The 18,693-nt window shown below is 43.7% G+C and overlaps 1 protein-coding gene across 5 annotated transcripts in view; it reads right to left on the bottom strand.

Annotated features, from left to right (window-relative positions):
• DYNC1I1 (dynein cytoplasmic 1 intermediate chain 1) overlaps positions 1 to 2,124 on the bottom strand; it is a 185,959-nt gene extending 183,835 nt beyond the window's left edge. For 3 of the 5 annotated variants that reach the window (XM_030943963.1, XM_030943967.1, XM_030943968.1), the window contains exon 1: positions 1,865 to 2,124. The gene's annotated coding sequence lies outside the window, so the exon portion shown is untranslated. Of the gene's footprint in view, positions 1 to 284; positions 347 to 1,864 lie in introns of all 5 variants that reach the window. The other 2 variants (XM_030943965.1, XM_030943966.1) reach the window with 1 other exon arrangement.
• Between the last annotated feature and the right edge of the window lie 16,569 nt (positions 2,125 to 18,693).

The raw sequence follows: 18,693 nt of genomic DNA, 5'->3' as shown, positions 1-18,693 counted from the left end.
CACTGAAAGGTATCACAAAGAAGGGCAGCTCACTGCCCTTCCTCCTATAGAAAGAGCTGGAAGGTCAGCTTCTTAATTTAAGATCTGCTGGGTACAAACTTCCAGTAATCACTGCATGTGTAAGGTGGGGTTTATTGCTGCTCCTTTAAAGATTCCTCTCCTAAACTGTGGATAAGGCAGCATTACAGTTAGTGAATTTTTATGGTAGACAGAGGCAGAAGTGCTTAAAGCTGAGAGAAATCTAGCCCATCTAACTCTAAACTATCTTTTGGATATTCACATACCTGGCCCTCAGAAGTCCTGCTCAACAAGGAGGATGATGGTAAGACCCAATCTTCAAAACAGTCTGTTCACAGAGAAGGTACAGAAGCGACAATAAATTTTGTATTTTTACAAACTATAAATGGATGATTTTGAGAAAAGAAAACAAAGCAGAGGATTCATTTGTGTCACAGTGAGAACTCCCATGGGGAGAAGACCCAGATGCAGCCCCAAGGTTTGTATTGAAGAAATCCATTCTTGCAGAAAAATGCTGCAGAGAAATTATAAAAGGAATTTTATCTGCCCTCACTAAATATGGAGAATGTTACTAGAGATGCCATCTAAAATGAAAATAAAAACAACAAAAAAAAGACCTTAAAAGAGTCAGGATAACAAGCATGTAACTTTTTCCCATTAACTTGGCAAGAACAAATGAGGCATTTCAACAAAGCCCATTGGTAGCACCAGAAATTAAATGCCCTGATTGCTCCGATAACATCATCTATCAGGAGACAGGCAGTCCTGGGACCTGGGACCTCCATTCTGAAACAGGTTTTGCAGTCCTGTGCTTCATGATATTTAGTGCAGTTTCCAATGTTATTCAAAGTCCTCATGCAGAAACGAAGCACTGACAAAACCCCTGTATGTCAAGATAAATTTTCAGGTGCCAAAGTCACGTGCCAACTTCATGTCAGGTCCTTCCATCTCATACCCTTTATATTAGCAAGCTAGATTGCTTGATCTGCCAAGAATCCTTATGTTATATGCCTTTATAGCTCAAATCTGTACTTTCTGTCAATGGCAATATTGACAGAAGAACAAACTTTGTTCCAGTCCACAAAACAGGGGCTTTGTCTAGGAATTCTGGGGCCTTATGTTCTCTGCTGACCATGGGGGATTCCCGGGATGATGTAACTGCAATAACATCCTTTAGAAAATCTATTTCACTGGACCAGCAGTGAAAAAAGGCCTCTGGCTGACTCCCTCCTTCTCTCACCGATTAGGGAATGACCTTAAGAAAGGGGAAAGAAATATTTACTGTCCGCTGTCGTCCTGGACTTGAGCAAACCCGCTACTGCTCACGCTGTGTGAAGAATTATAGATTAAAAACTTTTACCACCCCCTTTTGCTTTAAGGTGTTCGGCACTCAGGCACCAGCTGGGAGCCTGCGGCCGCCACTCGCAGCCGGGGCCGAGAGGCGCCCCAGGGACCGGAGCAGGTGCCGAGGCCGGCGAGGCTCGCTCACCACAGCCCTCCCGCCGACGAGCCGCCAGAGCCCACCCGCGGCGAGGGCCGCCGGGCTCCCACGGGCAGCCGGGGATGCCCGGTAGCCCAGCCGAGATACCAGTTCGCCCGGCAGGGATGCCTGCTCGCCTGGCCGGGATGCCGGCTCGCCCAGCCGGGGATGCCCACTCGCCCGGCCGGGCCGCCTGCCCGGGGAGCGCCTCCGGCGGCCGCACCAGGCTGCGCGGCCGCGGCGCATCCCGCGGAGCGACTCCCGCCCCGCTCCTCCGCCGCCAGCGCCGGGCCCAAGGGCAGTCCCCACCGCCCCTCCGGTCCGGCCCCGCCGCGTCCCGGCCCCGCCGCCCCGCGGGTGCCTCACCTCCGCCGGCGCCCGGGAGATGCGGAGCGGCTCCGGCGCCTTGCAGCCCTCACCGAGCCCTCGCTCCCGGCGCCTTGCAGCCCTCACCGAGCCCTCGCCGCCGGGGGAGCAGAGGGATGTCCCGCTGACTGAAGGGCTGCTGCCAGTAGCTGCGCCGAGCCGAGCCGAGCCGTGCCGCCGCCGCTGCGGCAGGACCGCCGCCGCCGGCTGAATATGCTGTCTCACGGTGGACAGGCTCCTCCCGAGAGCTGCTGCTGCCGCTTTCCTCCTCCCTCCTCCTCCTCCTCCCCCTCCTCCGCCCGCGCGCCCCCGGTACAGACACCCCCGCCGCCGCCCGTGGGACCGGGGCGGGGCCGCGGGGAGCGCGGGGCAGGTGGCGGCGGCGGGGCCGGCTCAGGCTCCCCGCCCGGCCCCCAGCAAGTCCGGCCTGAAGTGCACCCGCTCGGCTCCGCGATGTTCCCCTCGCTGTCACCCCCGCAGTGGCGCAGGGTTGTCCCCGGGAGCAGCCGAGCCGGCAGCTGCGCGGCTGTCAGCACAACACCGGCTCCACCGCCAGCCCCGCGACAGCCCCGGTAGCATCCACCGCCGCCTCGCAGCATCCTGATACCATCGCATGGCAGCAGCCGTCAGCCCCACCACAGCCGAGGCAGCATCCCCACCACCATCCTCACGGCAGCAGCTGGCAACCCCACAAAAGCTTAGCCATCACCCTCTGAGCTGCCTAGGATATCCCCCAGGCCAGCCTCACCACCACCCCCACGGCAGCCTGGCCAGCAGCCTGGTCAACTGTCATGGCATCAGGCTCCTGCTTAGTCCTGTCCCTTTCTGGAAGAACAGAGAGAACTCCAGAACAGATGGTCTCATGGTTAAATAAAGACAAGACTGCCCAAAGGCAGAGGTTTTGTTTTGCCCCTGTTTCCTCATATCATTCATGGGGACAGGTACCAGACAGCAGGGCCAGACTTCCAGCATTGCCCCTGCTTCTCTCCAGACACTGACATATCCATCTCCTGGGGAAGAGCTGCCAAGCAGAGCTGTTCCGGATGGTCCATGTTCCTGCAAAATAGCACCAGCGTAGATAACCCATCTTTCCACTCCCTTACTGCACACAGGTTTGCTGCCCCAAACGTGAGGAAAACACGTACCTTTCAGTACCATGGTTTGTTCTATAAAACCTGATGTCTTGTACATACGATTGCCCTTCCCCCTGGTCCAAGAGGTACCCTCCATAACCCCGTCCCTGGAGCATCATCTCGTTTTCTTTTGGTGGGAAACACTAATTGCAGCCACTCTCATTTGATGTCTGGGGCCTGTGCTGGGAAGAGCCAGGTATACCCAGCCCACTGGAAAGCCATAAAGGATTCACATCACCTCCAGCTCCTGCCAGACCTAGACAGACTGCTCCTGGCCAGGAGACAAAGAATCCTGAGGAGGGACAAAAACCTCCATTGCTGGTGCAGATCCAGTAATGAAATAACAGTTTCTCAATTTAATTGAAGTTGAATCAGGAAAGATTCATCTTTTGCTCTCCTGTGAAGTCCTTAAAGAGCAACATCTTCTGCTTCTGCAGGTTGGAGCATGTGGGGAAAAAACCCTGTGGTTTTAAATGCACAGTTCGAAAAGCTTTGAGTTTGGCACATTTGGTTTGCAACTCTTTATTAAAACAATGCCCTTTCAATATCAGACACCCAAAATTGAACTTCAGAAACTGATTTTTGCTTTTAAAAGTGTTGGAGTGTTGGCCTTAGCTTAAACATAAATGCCATAGGGTTTGTTTAGGTTCCTTTGAATTGTATGTCACTTGCAAATTTCCTGCGGAAACTCAGCGGATTGCTTTAAATTATTCATGAGCTAAGAGGGCCTTGGAGTCATTCAATATTCCTGAAATGACAGATGAGACTGGTTCTCCATGGGGCCTGATGAGATCCTGCTATTGTTAAGATGATGTCCTGTCCATATAACCATGATACCATGGTATCACACACATATCATGACAACACATTGCATGGTGATACCAGGCATAATAATATATGTCATGAATGGGTTTCCAGAGCTTGTTAAGCCCTAGATTGTTTTGTTACAGATTAATAGCATTTTGTGTTCTAGCAATAATTACATGAGATATTTCTTTAAAAAATCCTGTAAGCCCAAGTTCAATGGGACACAATTTTGATATCTGTTATCACAGATTTTATCTGTTATCACATTTGCCAGAGGTTATTCAGTCTTTTGAAAGTATAAAAATAAAGAATGGAAATGTATGTGTCAAGGGAAAATTGTTTAAAATCCTCATCAATCATAATGAGAGATTCAGTAAAATTATTATTTTAAAATGTCTATTTTAACAGAGGAGTTCAGAAATAACTTCAGTGGCTAGGGTAGTATATTAACAAAACCCACAAATTTCTCCTCAGAATAAACTGTTGTAAGGAAATTTGGAGAGAAGCAATCCTAGATAGTATAGGTTAGGTGTTCCTAAAAGTAACAGCCTCCAGGAATTCAAGAAAAATTTAGGAGCAGCCCAGTTAAGGATCTCTCTGAAGGAATAACAAATTTCCCTAGAAGTGATGGTCTGTCCTCTTTGACCTCAATCTCACCATTTTCTTCTCTAATCTTTCACAGCAAAAGGTCTCACCATTTTTGTGGATTTCTTGCTCTAGGCATGCAAATTCTGTTGTCACTAATTTTACAAGCCAAAATTAGTGACAACAGTCAATGTCTTTCATACACCAAGAAGACATGATTATATTCCCTTTTCAAAATAAAATAGTTATGATCAATAATGTATTTGTAACTCCTTTTAATGAAAAATATCCAGTCATTTCAGTATACCCCACTAATTTTACATTTGGTTGCTGTAGCCCTAGATAGCTTTATGAGAACAACAGAGGGCAAACTGGTCAGCAATTAGAGTTGCCTTCCCTGCAGCAGAGGTCAGTTGTACATGAACACACAGCCACCATGCTGCCGTCTGGAGAGAAATCAAAGATTAAGGGAAAGTTTGAGGTCCATCACAGACTATGGATTGTGTAGAAAAAGGCTATTGTTAAAATTACAAAAATTCATTGTTTGCCTGTCTCCCCTCTTCTAGCCTACACACATGTAAAATGTAGAGGTTTTCATGCACATTAATAAGTGCAATGTGTGGTTAATTGCTAGATTGGAAAAGTTCAAAGGAAAATAATTTGACATGTTTTCTTTTTGAAGTTACTTTATATAAAGTTGTTCACATTTAAGTTATTAATGAAGATGGGTATAAGTTCCTCTGGCAAACGAGTAACTGTTTATGATGCAGCACAAGACAAATAATTAGTAATAATTAGTAGCATTGCATTTCCCTGCCTCAGGCACCAGCAACTCCTACATCACAGCGGGCATTAATAAATGAGCAAACCCTCTAGGAAGTTTTTGCCACTTGAAGGTTAAAAATTAATTTCAAAGCAGACATTTCTAAGGCTTAGTGGAAATGGCAGCACATTTTAGACACTTTGCATGGTAGGCATAACCTAGGTTTGGCAAATAACAGAGGATGTTACAAAATGCCTTCCAGCTTTTCAAAATCAATGATTTAAACAAAGGATCAAAAGGCAGAATGAAAGTTTTAGAAAAAGTGAGGAATATCACTTCTGAAGTCAGATTTACTGCTACAGCAGTAAAGTCACTATAGGGCACTAATTCCACATGGCTTCAGAAATCTTTCCTTCACAAGTGAACTAGTTAGTTACTCATGTAAGAAATATATGGGTGCTTGCTCAGTTAAAAAGGAAAAAAGTTAATAGGAAAGTATTGGAGAGGTTTTTTTACTGTTTGCTGAAATCAGTTAGATCTCCGACCAGATCACTGAGATGAAATTTCCACAAGTCTGAATATCCACAATACATTCAAGACTTAAAAGAAAGATTTTAAATGTATCTGGTACACAGTCACTAATAATTCCTCTGTCAATTGATTTCCTATTGGTAGACTGCCAGTTTCGAGATCTTTGCCAAAACACATGTACAAAGCCAAAAACTGCCACATGTCTTAAAAAAGATAAATTCTTTCTCAGCAAAAACATCAGTAATAAGAGATGATGTATACGAGTAGAAGGTAAAGGGAGATCTGTGGCAGATGGGTGAGTTCCACGCTGTTCTGGATTTGGGTTACTCTCCAAACATGTTGCAACTGTGTGCTCCTAGAAACAATTATTTTAGTGACAGGCTCTTTTCTAAGCCTCTTTTCTTGCTTTGTTCCTCATTTTCCTGCAACATTGTCACCAAAAAGTTGTTGTCCTAAAATTCAACAGTTTTGTACATCTGAAACAGGAATCATTAACTTGACTTCACATCTGAGACTCTGCCTGTTAAAACATGGAATTGCTCAGGCTTCTGATTTTTGCACTTGCAACCAAGGTACAGAAATGGCCTGCCAGAAAGAAAGGCTCCAGAAATTTTGTTGCTGCCTTTGTAAATAGCAGGTGCTTGCCATGTAATGCAACTAGTTCCTTTTATTTGAAAAGATTCAGTATACTAGGAAGGGCTTGGAAACATGTCAGCAAAGCAGCTAATGTGGGAAGGAAGTGGAACATTCTGGGAGACACTTCCTGGTAATGGTCATGAAGACTCAGCAGCATGGAGAGGACTTCAGGCTTGAAAGGTTTTACTGTGCTCATGTTCTGAATTACTGAGGAAGCTGCAAAAGGAGAGCTCCACAGCTTGAGTGGCAGTGCCTGGAAGTGAAAAGGGCTTCAGGCAGGACTGGACAGTTTAGGGAGTACAGACTCTGAAATGCTCTCCTAAAAACCAAACTACACCGTTGTCTTCACTCACCTCTGTTTTGAGTTCCTGAGAATTCAATAGTTTTGTTGAAGAGAACAAAAGAAATGTCTGAGTTTACAGAATTACCAGCAGCACCCATCTATCTTTATTATTTGTGCTCTTTTTATAAAAGGTTGTCTCATTTTTCCACACCACCTTTCATTTTAAGTCCACACCTTTATGTTTGATTTAAAACAACAACAATTTGCATTTTTGCAAACACCAAAGGATGCTACTCCTTTATAGGATTCCTGAGACCTCCCAAATATTAACTTGAAGCTTAGCTTTAACAAAATTAGAGTCAGTGATACATACAAGGTGATGCATGAATTTAATACATCAAGAAAATGTATTAAAGTGTATGAAAGCAGATAAGTGCTATTTTTGACAACAAATGGAACCTTATGGCAAATTATTCATATGATTGAAAGTAGAAATGCATTATGTAGAGAAGATTCTAAAGGGAACTATTTATCTAAAATGTCTCTTTGAAATGTCCCTTATTTTTCATACTTTGTTCTGCCCAAGACAGTCATCTTTGCTTGCCTTTTCATTATGCCTTGACCATGAACTGGATGGAATAATTGGTGTGAATTAATAGAAAATTCTGGCTTTAATGTCCCATCTACAGACACAAGAACAGTAGTTGCTAATTACAGTAATGATCTGGATCTTTGTGGAAGTGGCTATCAATGTGTCAGTGCATAATGAAAGTTTTCAAGCAGTGTCCTAGCTCTGAGTTTATAGTGCAGTGTTAGAAAACCACTCACCTGGGGCCTGAGGCATCCAGCCCTGGCCATGGCTTCCATTTTTTAACCAGGCTCTTCTCATACACACCCACTGCTTATTGACAAATATGTCTGTAATTTTTCTTTTCTCTCACCCTCATTTTTCCTGACTTAAAGTCTCCAAATGAGGATAAGCAGTTATGCTTGCCTGGAGGCCTGGATGACACTCACAGAGGGAAGATGAAAGCAGCAGCAGAGAAATATAACAGTTTAATCTTCTTAAAAGGGGATAGCTGATAAAGCAGTTCTGGGGTAGGCTTGTCCCACTGCTTCAAAGTGCTGTTTGGTTAAGGGAATTTATTGTTGCACTGTGTGAGTATGATTATTTCAGCATTGCTTCTGATCCCAAATAGCTGTCATTGCCTAGAGTTGTAGATGGGTATGTATTTTTCTCACTGAAATCTAAAAATAAATACTAGAGGAGTTGGGGAGAATTTCTACTGAATGCTATGAGCTTTCACACATGGCAACCATCGTACCCCAGAAACCGAAGGGAAAAGTTATGGAAGCACAGACTGTTCTACCAAGACAAGGCAAATTAAAATTCAGCAGACAAGTGGCCTTCATACCCAGGCTTTTAGAAAATCAGATCAATTATTCATTTCAGTCCAGAGGAAGGAGGCTGTTTCCACACAGACAAAATGAATAGGACTGCTTAGCATGACATGAACAGGGCTATCTGTCCTCACTCCACAGTGGAACAGAGTGCTGTATGTGGCATACAGCAGGTAAGGGGATTTGGAATCCCTCAGCTCACAGGACACTGAGATTATAACTTGGAACTTAAAGTAGGCAAGCATCCAGTGTTAGTTTAGACATTGTGGTGTATGACAACAATTCACCTTGACTTCCCCACAATTTTTAACACACTCATGTCCTGAATGGGATGTCTGTGTTTGGTAGGCAGCACAATTCCAACATTTTGCTTTGAGGGATGCTTATTTCACTCTCATGTACATACAGATAACACATCTCCAGTAATGCTTGTTATGTAGACATTTCATGCCCTGTGCCATTCTCAAGGACTGCCTCCCTGCTCTCTCCAGGTGTGACAGAACTATGTCTGCACCAAAAGGCATCTCTCGAATGAAGTGCCGGGGATAAGACTGGATCTTATCCACTGAGAATAAAATCTCCTGCCTCACTCTTCTTAACTTGGAGGTTAGTGAAGAGTGCAGAAGACATGGAGACAGAAGGCTTAGTTAGGAAATTGTATACAAGATGGTTATAAAGCCAGTGACAATTAGAGTGAATAGGAATTAGGGAGAGTTAGGACCTGAGATAAACTTTAGGTCTGGACAGGGTCAGAACAAGCAGGTCTGCAAGATATAGGCAAGGGTCCAAAAGCTAAAGGCCTGAAGAACTGGGAGGGTCTGAAAGTGATTGTGGCACCTGCCTTGTTTACTTGGATTGTAGCAGAGGAACTCATCCCTAAGCCTTCTGAGGAGGAAAGGCCTGGCAGCTGCTGCAGAGGCTGAGGTGACAGCAGCTCCAGGGTTGGCTCTCTGTGAATAAATGAGGGCAGTCACAGCACAAGTGGTAAAGGGAGAGGTGGTGAAGGCCAAAGATGCTGCTGCTGTAATGTCAAGTTTAGCTGTCAATCTAGTACAGCCCAGATGATGCTGAGACAAGAATGGAAGGAGGAAAGATGGTGTGTCTGTATTTACACTCAAAAAAAGGAGGTATCTTGCCTGAAATTCATGGTCCCAAGCAGTGGCAACCTGTGTTGCCTCTGGAGCTGTGATCATCAAGTACAGCAGGGCCTCACTTGAGTACTGGCTTTCCTTCTGCACATCACCTTGACAGAGCTCATCATTTGTAGGGTTGGGATAGTAACTGACAGTGGGAAATATATCCATGATGAATCACACAGTTACAACAGTGCTCTGGAGTGCCAAAGAGCCTCAGCATTTTACTGTGGAATAGTTGCTGTCCTCTGTTTTCTGGAGTGCACTGGACATCTTTAGAAAACAGCCCAAAATATGAAACACTTGATTGAGAAGATAAGATCAAGGTCAAGCTAGAAGAACAGTTCTTCTTCTGGGAAGCTGTATGCTGGAAGAGATGAGCTACAGTGGAGACAAGGGAAAGAGGGGCAGTATTAGGGAGGTCAAGGTTGGTGTTCCTAAGTCTCTCTTACCTTCTGGGCTGTTAAAAGTGATCAGACACTGTGGCCAGATCATCTAAGTGCCCATCCACAGTCTGTGAGACATCTGACAATGGTCTGCAGAAGGAAAGGAAAAACCTATAATCTGGTCAGAAGATAATTACTGTGCATTGGCTTGGTGGTGTCTCAGTGATGAGTGATCAGTAGTGTCATTAGTAGACACCTTGTATCTGCATTGATATCTTACTGCCTGTCATGCTGGATGCAAGACTTGTGTTAAGTGATTTGTTTCTTGCCCTGTGAACTTACTTCCTCACTGCAGCAACAGTGTCACATCCCAGATTCATTGTGTGCAGGCAGCTGCAGAGTGAGGCACCAGTCAGATGCCACCTGAAAACCCATGGACTCACATTCCTTATGGGACCATGTGAGCACAGTGCAGGATATGTGACAATCCCCAAACTGTCTGTTTGTTCATGATGCCAAATGTGAAGGAGAAAAGGGAGTTCTTGCCAGAGTTATGTCATCTCAGAGGCCCCACTTGACACTGCTGGCCTCCTGGAAAGGGTTGTTTCCTTGTGGAGGAGGCAGAAGCCATGCTTTGGAGTAGCTAAGAGCGGCACTGATTTCATACATGCACACTGTTTGACCTGCTTGCAGCAGAGCGGTTTAGCATCATCCATCAGGCTGATGTAGAGCTGCCATGAGTCTAAGTGGCTGTATGGTGCCAAGGGTCTGAGGAAAGCATGAAAGAAGGACCTCAACACAAGATCACATTTTCCCCATGAAAACTTGTCTGTCATCAGACAAATCTGTCAGTGTTGTCTTGACTCTTGTGCAGTATTTGCCCAAGGAACTTGCTGCGAGTCTGTCCTACCCCAGCTATTCCCAAGATAAGGCATTTCTTCCTGACATCTGTATTACTGGCAGAAGGTAGTGATTGGCTGAGGTGTGGGAATCCTCCACTTGAGGCTGAAGATCTGCTGTCCCTAGTAGTGCTGCTGCCCCCCAGCCCTGCAGTGATGCTGGCATTTCTGGGACCTTGTGTTACAAAGGGAGGGTCTCACTGTTGGGAAAGAACATGGGCTTCCAAGGTCTTTTTGCTTCAGGAGAGCTATGTATGCTACATGGATGAGAGGTCTCTCAGCAGCTGCCCTGCAGCCACCTTGGCAAGCAGCTCAGGGATGCTGGAGCACTGAACAGCTCCACCTGCAGCCTTCAATGCCTCCAGGCTTCCCTCTGAATCAGCAGGGGAGGGAGGTACTTACTGCATGACTGAACGCAGGGCGCGGCTTTGGGAGATGCCTGTAGCCTAAATGTGGGTGACACCTTTTAGTCAGATGAACTAAACATCAAGTGTAGCCATCCACTGTAAAATACCGTGTAAGTGCACATTGTGAGAGATTCACATTTTGTCACAGCCTGCTCCTGCGCAGTCACAGCTAATGGCAAGGCAGAGGCTTTGCTGCAGCCTTGGGACTGTGTACTTCACATGGTGTCCCACCAGCTTGTATCTCAGCCACCCTCCCCACTTCTGTGTCAGTGGCTAGTGCTGCTCCTTTTTCCCTAGGCTGCACCTGCTGTGCAGTGTTTTCTTAAATACCTTCCTTCACATAATTGCCTGACAGCTGCCTGCAGTCCGTATCTGCTTCCTGCACCTCACCATTTCCCAGCAGCACAGCTGCCAGGTCTGGCACATATTGCTAATGGCTCTCCAAAACCATCCAGGAGTAGTAATTCATTAGCAGGATTTAGTTTTTGAAAATTAACTGTCAGGCTTTGCAGTGCAGTACAGATGTAAAATCTTCCTTATCACCAGCAGCTTTTATTAATGTGCTATAAATACAACAAGAGCAAGGCAAAATGATGATTACATTAAATTATGCTGAAAGCATTATAAGCAGCTTAGGAGTAAAAAGTTTACAGAGGTGCTGCAATTGTCCCCCCATTGTATTACACATCCTAAAAATCCTGTTCCAGAGTTACACAGGAAAAGAAAACCCAGCAGATCTCATAAAAATCTAGAAGGGCACTGCAAACTTTATAATGATGATGGAGTTTTGTGCTTGTAACCACTAATCAGAGTAGATGAATTTATAAAGGCATACTGCTTTTCAACACAACCCCTAAAAAACAACCCTTGTGGTACTACTATAAATGTGTCACAGAGTTAATAGAAAAGTAAGTATCTGTGAAAAATATCAAACTGAACCAGAGGAACCATTACCTATGTCACACACTACACTAGGAAGATGAATGTATCCTCACCTCAGCATGGTTTTCTCACCATGACTATGATGAAAATAAAAGTAGTTCTGTGTATGTGTCCAGACAATATTCACAAAACTCTCTCCAGTACATAAAAAAAAAAATTGCAGCATGACCAGATACTCAGCTTTCCATTGATTCATCCTATATACACACTTTTTAAAAATTGTTATCCTCAATATTCTACTTTAATAAAGATTTTATCTTCCCACTTTAACTGAAGAATGTTTTCCTATGTATAACAGGAAACTTAATTTCAATTCATTTCAATGCATGCTGAGATAGTTTTATTATTTAATTCTATTTATTTTGGTTTTTGTGGGTCTTATTAATATTTGGGAGTATTCTATCCTTGTTCCCAAACCTCTGACATGCACATCAGCTATGAAACAAATAATGCAAAAAGTTTCTGTGGGCTGTATGAAACATGAAAGTATGCAACATTCCAGTGGCAAGCCCCAGGCTCCTGTCTTTTTTACAGGAGCCAGTGATGACTACATGGAAGTCAGTACCAAAATCCTCCTTGCTCAGAGTACATGTAGCGTGCATTGTGCAAAACTTAACACTGAACAGATATGTAGAATCACCATCTGGTGTCATGTTGAAGGAGAAACTTTTGCATTACACACCACTGCCACGCCCCTGCAATTATTTCAGATCACCACCCTCCTTCAAAACAAGCTGAGTTATGTACAAAGTGACTCTCAAGGTATGAGATCAGTCTGGCATGGCCATTGACACAGTAAGAGAGAGGCCTGCATTTGGGAACCTCATAAACAGATCCTTAGGTTTGTGCCATTGATATCAGTCCCAGATCCTGCTACCCAAAATTGCAGCCTCTTTCATGTTTTGTGATCTCTCCCCCAGAGGTGCTCACTGTAAGTCTTCCACTGTAAATGCTTTCCTACCTCTGTTTAAATAGTACATTTTCATAATCATTTTCAATAAGTCAGGGTCAATCAAGCTGGTTGATGGGAAGCACTTGGATGTTCAGTCTCCAGATGAAGTGGCTGGAATCTTTCAGAAGAGTGAGCTGCTCCACAGCACCAGTGCCTGAAAAGCCAGCATCTCATCCACATGATGATTCTGCTCTCCATCACACAAACCATAGACTCTGTTCCTGTATACTTAAGATTATGTCCTTAGTCCATGAACTCATCCCTTTATTTCTTATTGCAAAAATAATTTCACCATACATTGCTTTATTAACCATCAAACTTTTCAGGAAGATATGATGGGGGAATGAAAGGGTATGGGTATATTCCATGGCAGAACATATACATGACATAACAGAGTAAATGGGACAGTCACCATTCATTTTTAATTTTTCCCATTTAAATTTTTTTTATTTAATAACTAAGTTTTATGTCTAAACTATAGGAGATAAGAAAATCAGCCCTAATAAGTCATTAATTATTACAAGAACACCACTTTTGTTTCCTTATTCAACTCTTTATTTTGAAATTGTTCAAATACTCATGTTTGATACACTGCTAGTAAAATAGTTATTCAGTGTTCTCAATCCTCCTATTTATTCAGGCTTCTCATTATATATCAGAATTTCCATTAAGACTTTAGACATTGATTGATGCTTGATCTTCCATTAGTACAAAGGGGTTAATACATAGAAAAGGAAAACAAAACACCTTCTTAAAGTGTGAGCATCATAATAAAGCGAGTATCAGAGACTCAATTACTGCTACACAGCGCCATGCTGCCACTAGGTGTCAGGGACACAATTCGCTCTGCCCAGGCAGCAGGACCACAGGCTTGCTTCGCTATGGCTCACGTCCCCCAAGGACTGAGGGATAATTTTGTCCACGCTCTCACACCTCTCAGTTAAAGGCTTTAAAAAGGCAGTGGAACTGGTCTTCTCTTTGAGAAGATCACTGTGGTGAAAACTCTGTGTACTGGTGCACTTAGCTCTGCCACCCTGGTAGCCATAGTGAGGGAGTTGCAAACAGAAATTAGAGGCAAAGTACAAAGAAAGTACAAGACAAGGGCGGAGCAGCAAACATTGTCTACCTGGACTGCTGTGAGGCCTTTGACACTGTCTCATAAGAAACTCACAGAGAACCCAGTGAAGCATGGCCTGGACAGACACACACAGTGAGGTACACTGAAAAATGTCTGAACATCTGAGGCAGAGTCTAGCCAGAGGCCAGGAGCCAGCAGTGTATCTCAGGGGTCAGGGCTGGGTCTAGTTCTGTTCAAAGTCTTCATAAATGGCCTGGATGACAGGGCAGAGTGTACCCCCTGCCAGGGTGCAGCTGACACAAATCTGGGAGCTGGGCGGAGTGGCTGATACACCAGAGGGTTGTGCTGCCATCCAGAGGGACCATGACAGGAATGGGTGAGCAAGAAGCTTAGGAGGTTCAGTAAAGGAAAGGGCAAGTCCTGAGTCTGGGGAGGAACAGCCCCATTCACCAGTATATGCTGGAGGACACCCAGCATATAAGCATCTTTGCAGTAGATCTGGGTCCTGGTAGATGCAAAATTGAACATAAGCCAGTGATGTGCCTGTGTAGCAAGGAAGGCTGAAAGGATCCTGGGCTGCATTAGGAAGAGTGCTGCCATCAGGTCAAGGGAAGTAATCCTTTCACTCTACTCACATTGCTGAGGCACACCTGGAGTACTATGTCCAGTTCTGAGGCCCCAGTAGAAGACAGACATGGACATACTGAAGGAAGTCCAGCAAAGATTCCATACCTCTGATCACCAACTCCTGGGCCTGGCCATTCACCTGTTTTTCAACCCACCTTACCACTCATCCAGCTCATATACCCACAGCTTGTTTATAAGGATCTTATGGGAGACAGTGCCAAAGGGCTTACTGAAGTCCAGGTAAACAATATTCAAAGCTCTCCCCTCATCTACCAGGCCAGTCACTTCATCATAGAGTCCTCAAGTTGCTCAAGACCCTCCCCTTAGGCAAGCCATGCTGATTACTCCTTGTGATTTTTGGGGGTTTTTTTTTTGATTGTTCATGTGCCTGGGACTGGTTTCCAGGATTCCATCACCCTCCCCAGGAACAGGGTGAGGCTGATCAGTCTGTAGTTCCCTGGGTCTTCCTTCTTGCCCTTCTGAATGATAGAAGTGGCATTTACCTTCCTCCAGCCTTCAGGTATTTCTCCTAGCCATCATGAACAATCAAAGATCATTGAACGATTATTGAAAGTGGCCTCACAGTGATATCTGCCAGCTCCCTCAGCATGGACCCATGGACACATTACTTAAGTATCTCCTGATCTGACCCTCTTTCACCAAGGGTACATGTTCCTTGATCCAGTCTTTCCTCCCAGTCTTTGGGATCTGGGACTCCTGAAGGCTAGTAAAGATGGAAGCAAAGAAGGCATTCAGTATCTCAACCTTTTCCATGCCCTGTGTAGCCAGATGCCCCACTAATTGAGCAAGGTGCCCACATTTTCCCTAGTCTTCCTTTTGTCACCTATGTACTTATAAAAACTCTTCTTGTTGTCTCCATCACCCCTTGGTCTGATTCAAATCCAGCTAGGTTTTAGCTTTCCAAACTTCATCTCTCAATGTTCAGACAATTATTCTCACAGGTATTCCTCACAGGTTACCCATCCTTGCATCCTTTTTGTGTTTGATTATGGCCAGGAACAACTTGTTTATTTACATGGCCCTCTTGAAATTTTTGTCTGAATTTTTATTCATTGGGACGGAACAATCTTGAGTGTGTAGGAGGTAAGCTTTTAATATTAACCGTCTTTCTTAGCCCCACCTTTCCTCCAGGGCCTCATCACATAGCATTTTTTTCAAGAGTTCTGAAGAGGCCAAAGTCTGCTTTCCTGATGTCCAGGGTTCTGACCTTGTTTTTCCACCCTCCCTGCCCTTGGAATCCTGAATTCCACTATCTCATGCTCACTGCAAGCTGACCTGCACACAAGGCTGTCTTTGATCTTCACATTCCCAACAAGCCCCTCCTTGGTGAGGATGTGGTCCAGCAATGCACTTCTCCTAACTGGCTTCTCTATCACTTGGAGGCTTGGAGAAGTTATCATAAATGCCTTCCAGGAACTTCCTGGCTTGTTAAGTTCTACAGTCCTGTTATCACTGTTGTTCTGCAGGTAATACTATCTAAATCTGTGCTGTGTATTGAACTTGTTATGCAATACATTCAACTCTGGTGACATGAACTGATTTCCATAGCTTTGGCAGTCCTTTGTGCAGGATCCACACAACCACCCAAGATCCCTTTTGCCATGCCATCTGAGGATCTCTTTGTGTGTAGGGACTGAACTTGGGACTGGACCCTTTCTATTATGTTTTATTATGTGTGCTGTAGATAAGATTCCTGTTTCATTTTAGCCATCAGAAACATGAGATAGCCTGCAAATAATGCAGAAAACAGTGGGGAAAATGTTCAGGAAAAAGAAAGATTATTTTTCTGGAATCTGCAATAAAGTAACTTCCAAAGTACTTACAGGTTTACTACACCCTGTAGAATTGTCTATTGTATATATATAATAATACTGTGACAGGCTGGTTTTGGTAGTAGTAGCCTGAAGACTTTTCTTGGAAATATGTTATTTTTTCTCAGAAATCTTCAATTATGATTTAAATAACTCTTTAGCTAACACCAAATACATTCAAATTCCCAACTATACACACTGAAAACAAATAAATAGAAATAAATAGAAATAAATAAGAGTCTTAAGTAGGACTTTGCAACCAGGCAAAAGAAAGGATCAGCATTATAAGAAGAAAACATTTCAGGATCTCAGCAGGCAACATCCTTGAGCTTAGACAGTGCCACACAGGCAAATCTAACCTACGCTGGGTTAGCTGTCATGGCATCCTGCATTGCCACAGAAATCTGCTGGGGTGCAAAGTCTCAAGGAACACAGACAGAATCGATCAGTCAATAATGTCTACTTCCCATTTAAAAACCTTTTGCATTCTAGACAAAATAATTCAGGTTGTACAAAATTTTGCTTTCTTTTTCTGTCATTTATTAGAATATAATTAACTCAGAAAGTTTTCTCTGATTATTTACCAAGAATGGCTACAGCACACATTTCTTTTAACAGCTACATACATTATGTTTGCACAGTGCACAGCAAGATTTCAGGAGCAAACTCTAGTTAAAAGCACTTAGCAGAAACTTACTGTTTCTGGGCCAGTAAGAATGAGTCTTTCTGGTTTGCAACAGCTTTCCTAGCAGATATTTTCACAATGCCAAAGGTGGGATACAGTAGTGTCTGTCTGTTCAGTGTCAGTCTGAAAGTCAACTTTCCGAAAGAGCAATTAGTTGTCCATTCAAGATGTTTGAGCTCGACTACCAGAAACCTGGGCATGTAAAAGGCATTTGTCAGTTCTAAAATAATTTCCTTTATCTGATTTTAGATTGAAAACTTGAATGTATAGAATAACATCAGAAGAATTATTTTCAATTCCCATGAAAATTTTAACTTTCAACTCTATAGCATTTTCCTCCAGAGTATCACAGAATGTCTGTGTTGAATGAGAACATAGGTTTAGCCCTACCAGAGGCTGAGATTAGATCTGACGACTTGATTAGAATCCTAAATACCCAGTCTATTTCTGTACACCTATATCATGTTTTCCCTCACCACCTCTGCTCAGAGCCAAAATACAAACCCTGCTGCATGTGGATAGTTGGTCACATGTTGGCATGCCAACCTCTCAGACAAATGCCAGTGAATGAGGAATTGTTTCTTTCCACAGTCGGGGAAAAAATTATGTGTTACAGAAACATTGCCACTTCACAAATGAGAAAAATAATGTATCTTCAATGAATTCAGTCATAAGGAGGAGAAAAGGTCCATGCAATAGTAAATATTTCTCATTTTATTGTAAGTTGCAGGATGATATTTAAGTACTGTCTGCCAGAGTAAAAGGGGAATGCCATACTGTTGCATGGCTGCCTAGTTTTCATAAACAGGCTGTTTCTAAAGTATCATAACTACAACTGCCATGGTTCCCCCAGAAACTAAGTTGTCCCAGCTATGTTTATATCTCTTTCATATCATCCTTAAACTAACAAATTTCTATTTATGTGAGCTAGTAGCTTTGGGTTTATATCATGCCGCAGGTGTAATCCAGGCTCTAATTACGTCTAGACTTAGTTCAAATGCTCACAACCTGTTTCCTTGGAAATAGATTACAATAATATACTAATTATCTATCTTGTTCATTGTCCTCCACACTTTGTATCTTTAGTGCAGAATTGTACTGAAGTTTCTTGCAGAACTAGGATGAATTCTCACCAGTATTTTGCCAGGGAAAAGAAGTCATGTGAGTTTATACTTATGGAAAATTGATATCCTCAAAAATCTTACTGTTCACTTAGGGACTAAAGTTTTCACAGAAATCAGTACCAAACCATTGTCCTGTATGGATATCAAACCTCATTTGAACTCTAAATTATATATGTAGTATAAAACCACTTCGTTTCTTTCTGTCCCTACACATAAATCTGAAATAATCCTTGAAGTAAAAATAGCAAAGTGATTAGTGCCCACAAGAAAATATATGACCTGAGTACATTGATAAAAACGTTGTCTAAGTGCACTGCCAACACCAGACTGCCCATGACCAAGCAGATCCCACAGGACATGATGGTATTTAGCTCCTTTCAATTTTCTTGTTACTCTCCTGAACTGTAACTCTTACCCTAATTCTAACACTACTATCCATCCTAATATAATGCACAGGATCTTGGCTCTCAACACAGTGCTGAGCACTGCCCAAGGGCAATGAGAGCTGGGACCGAGGATTTAGTGCCCACCTGAGACTCACCAGCCTTCCACACACAGTCCAACCCCATTCCAATCTGTAAAGCCCTTGACACAGGGGTTCACACAAAAGCATGCCTTCAGTGCC

The sequence above is a fragment of the Camarhynchus parvulus genome, chromosome 2, assembly GCF_901933205.1.
Source record: "Camarhynchus parvulus chromosome 2, STF_HiC, whole genome shotgun sequence".
Lineage (NCBI taxonomy): Eukaryota > Metazoa > Chordata > Aves > Passeriformes > Thraupidae > Camarhynchus > Camarhynchus parvulus.
Note: the sequence above shows the minus strand (reverse complement) of the source record. Positions and strands in the feature narration are given on the sequence as shown.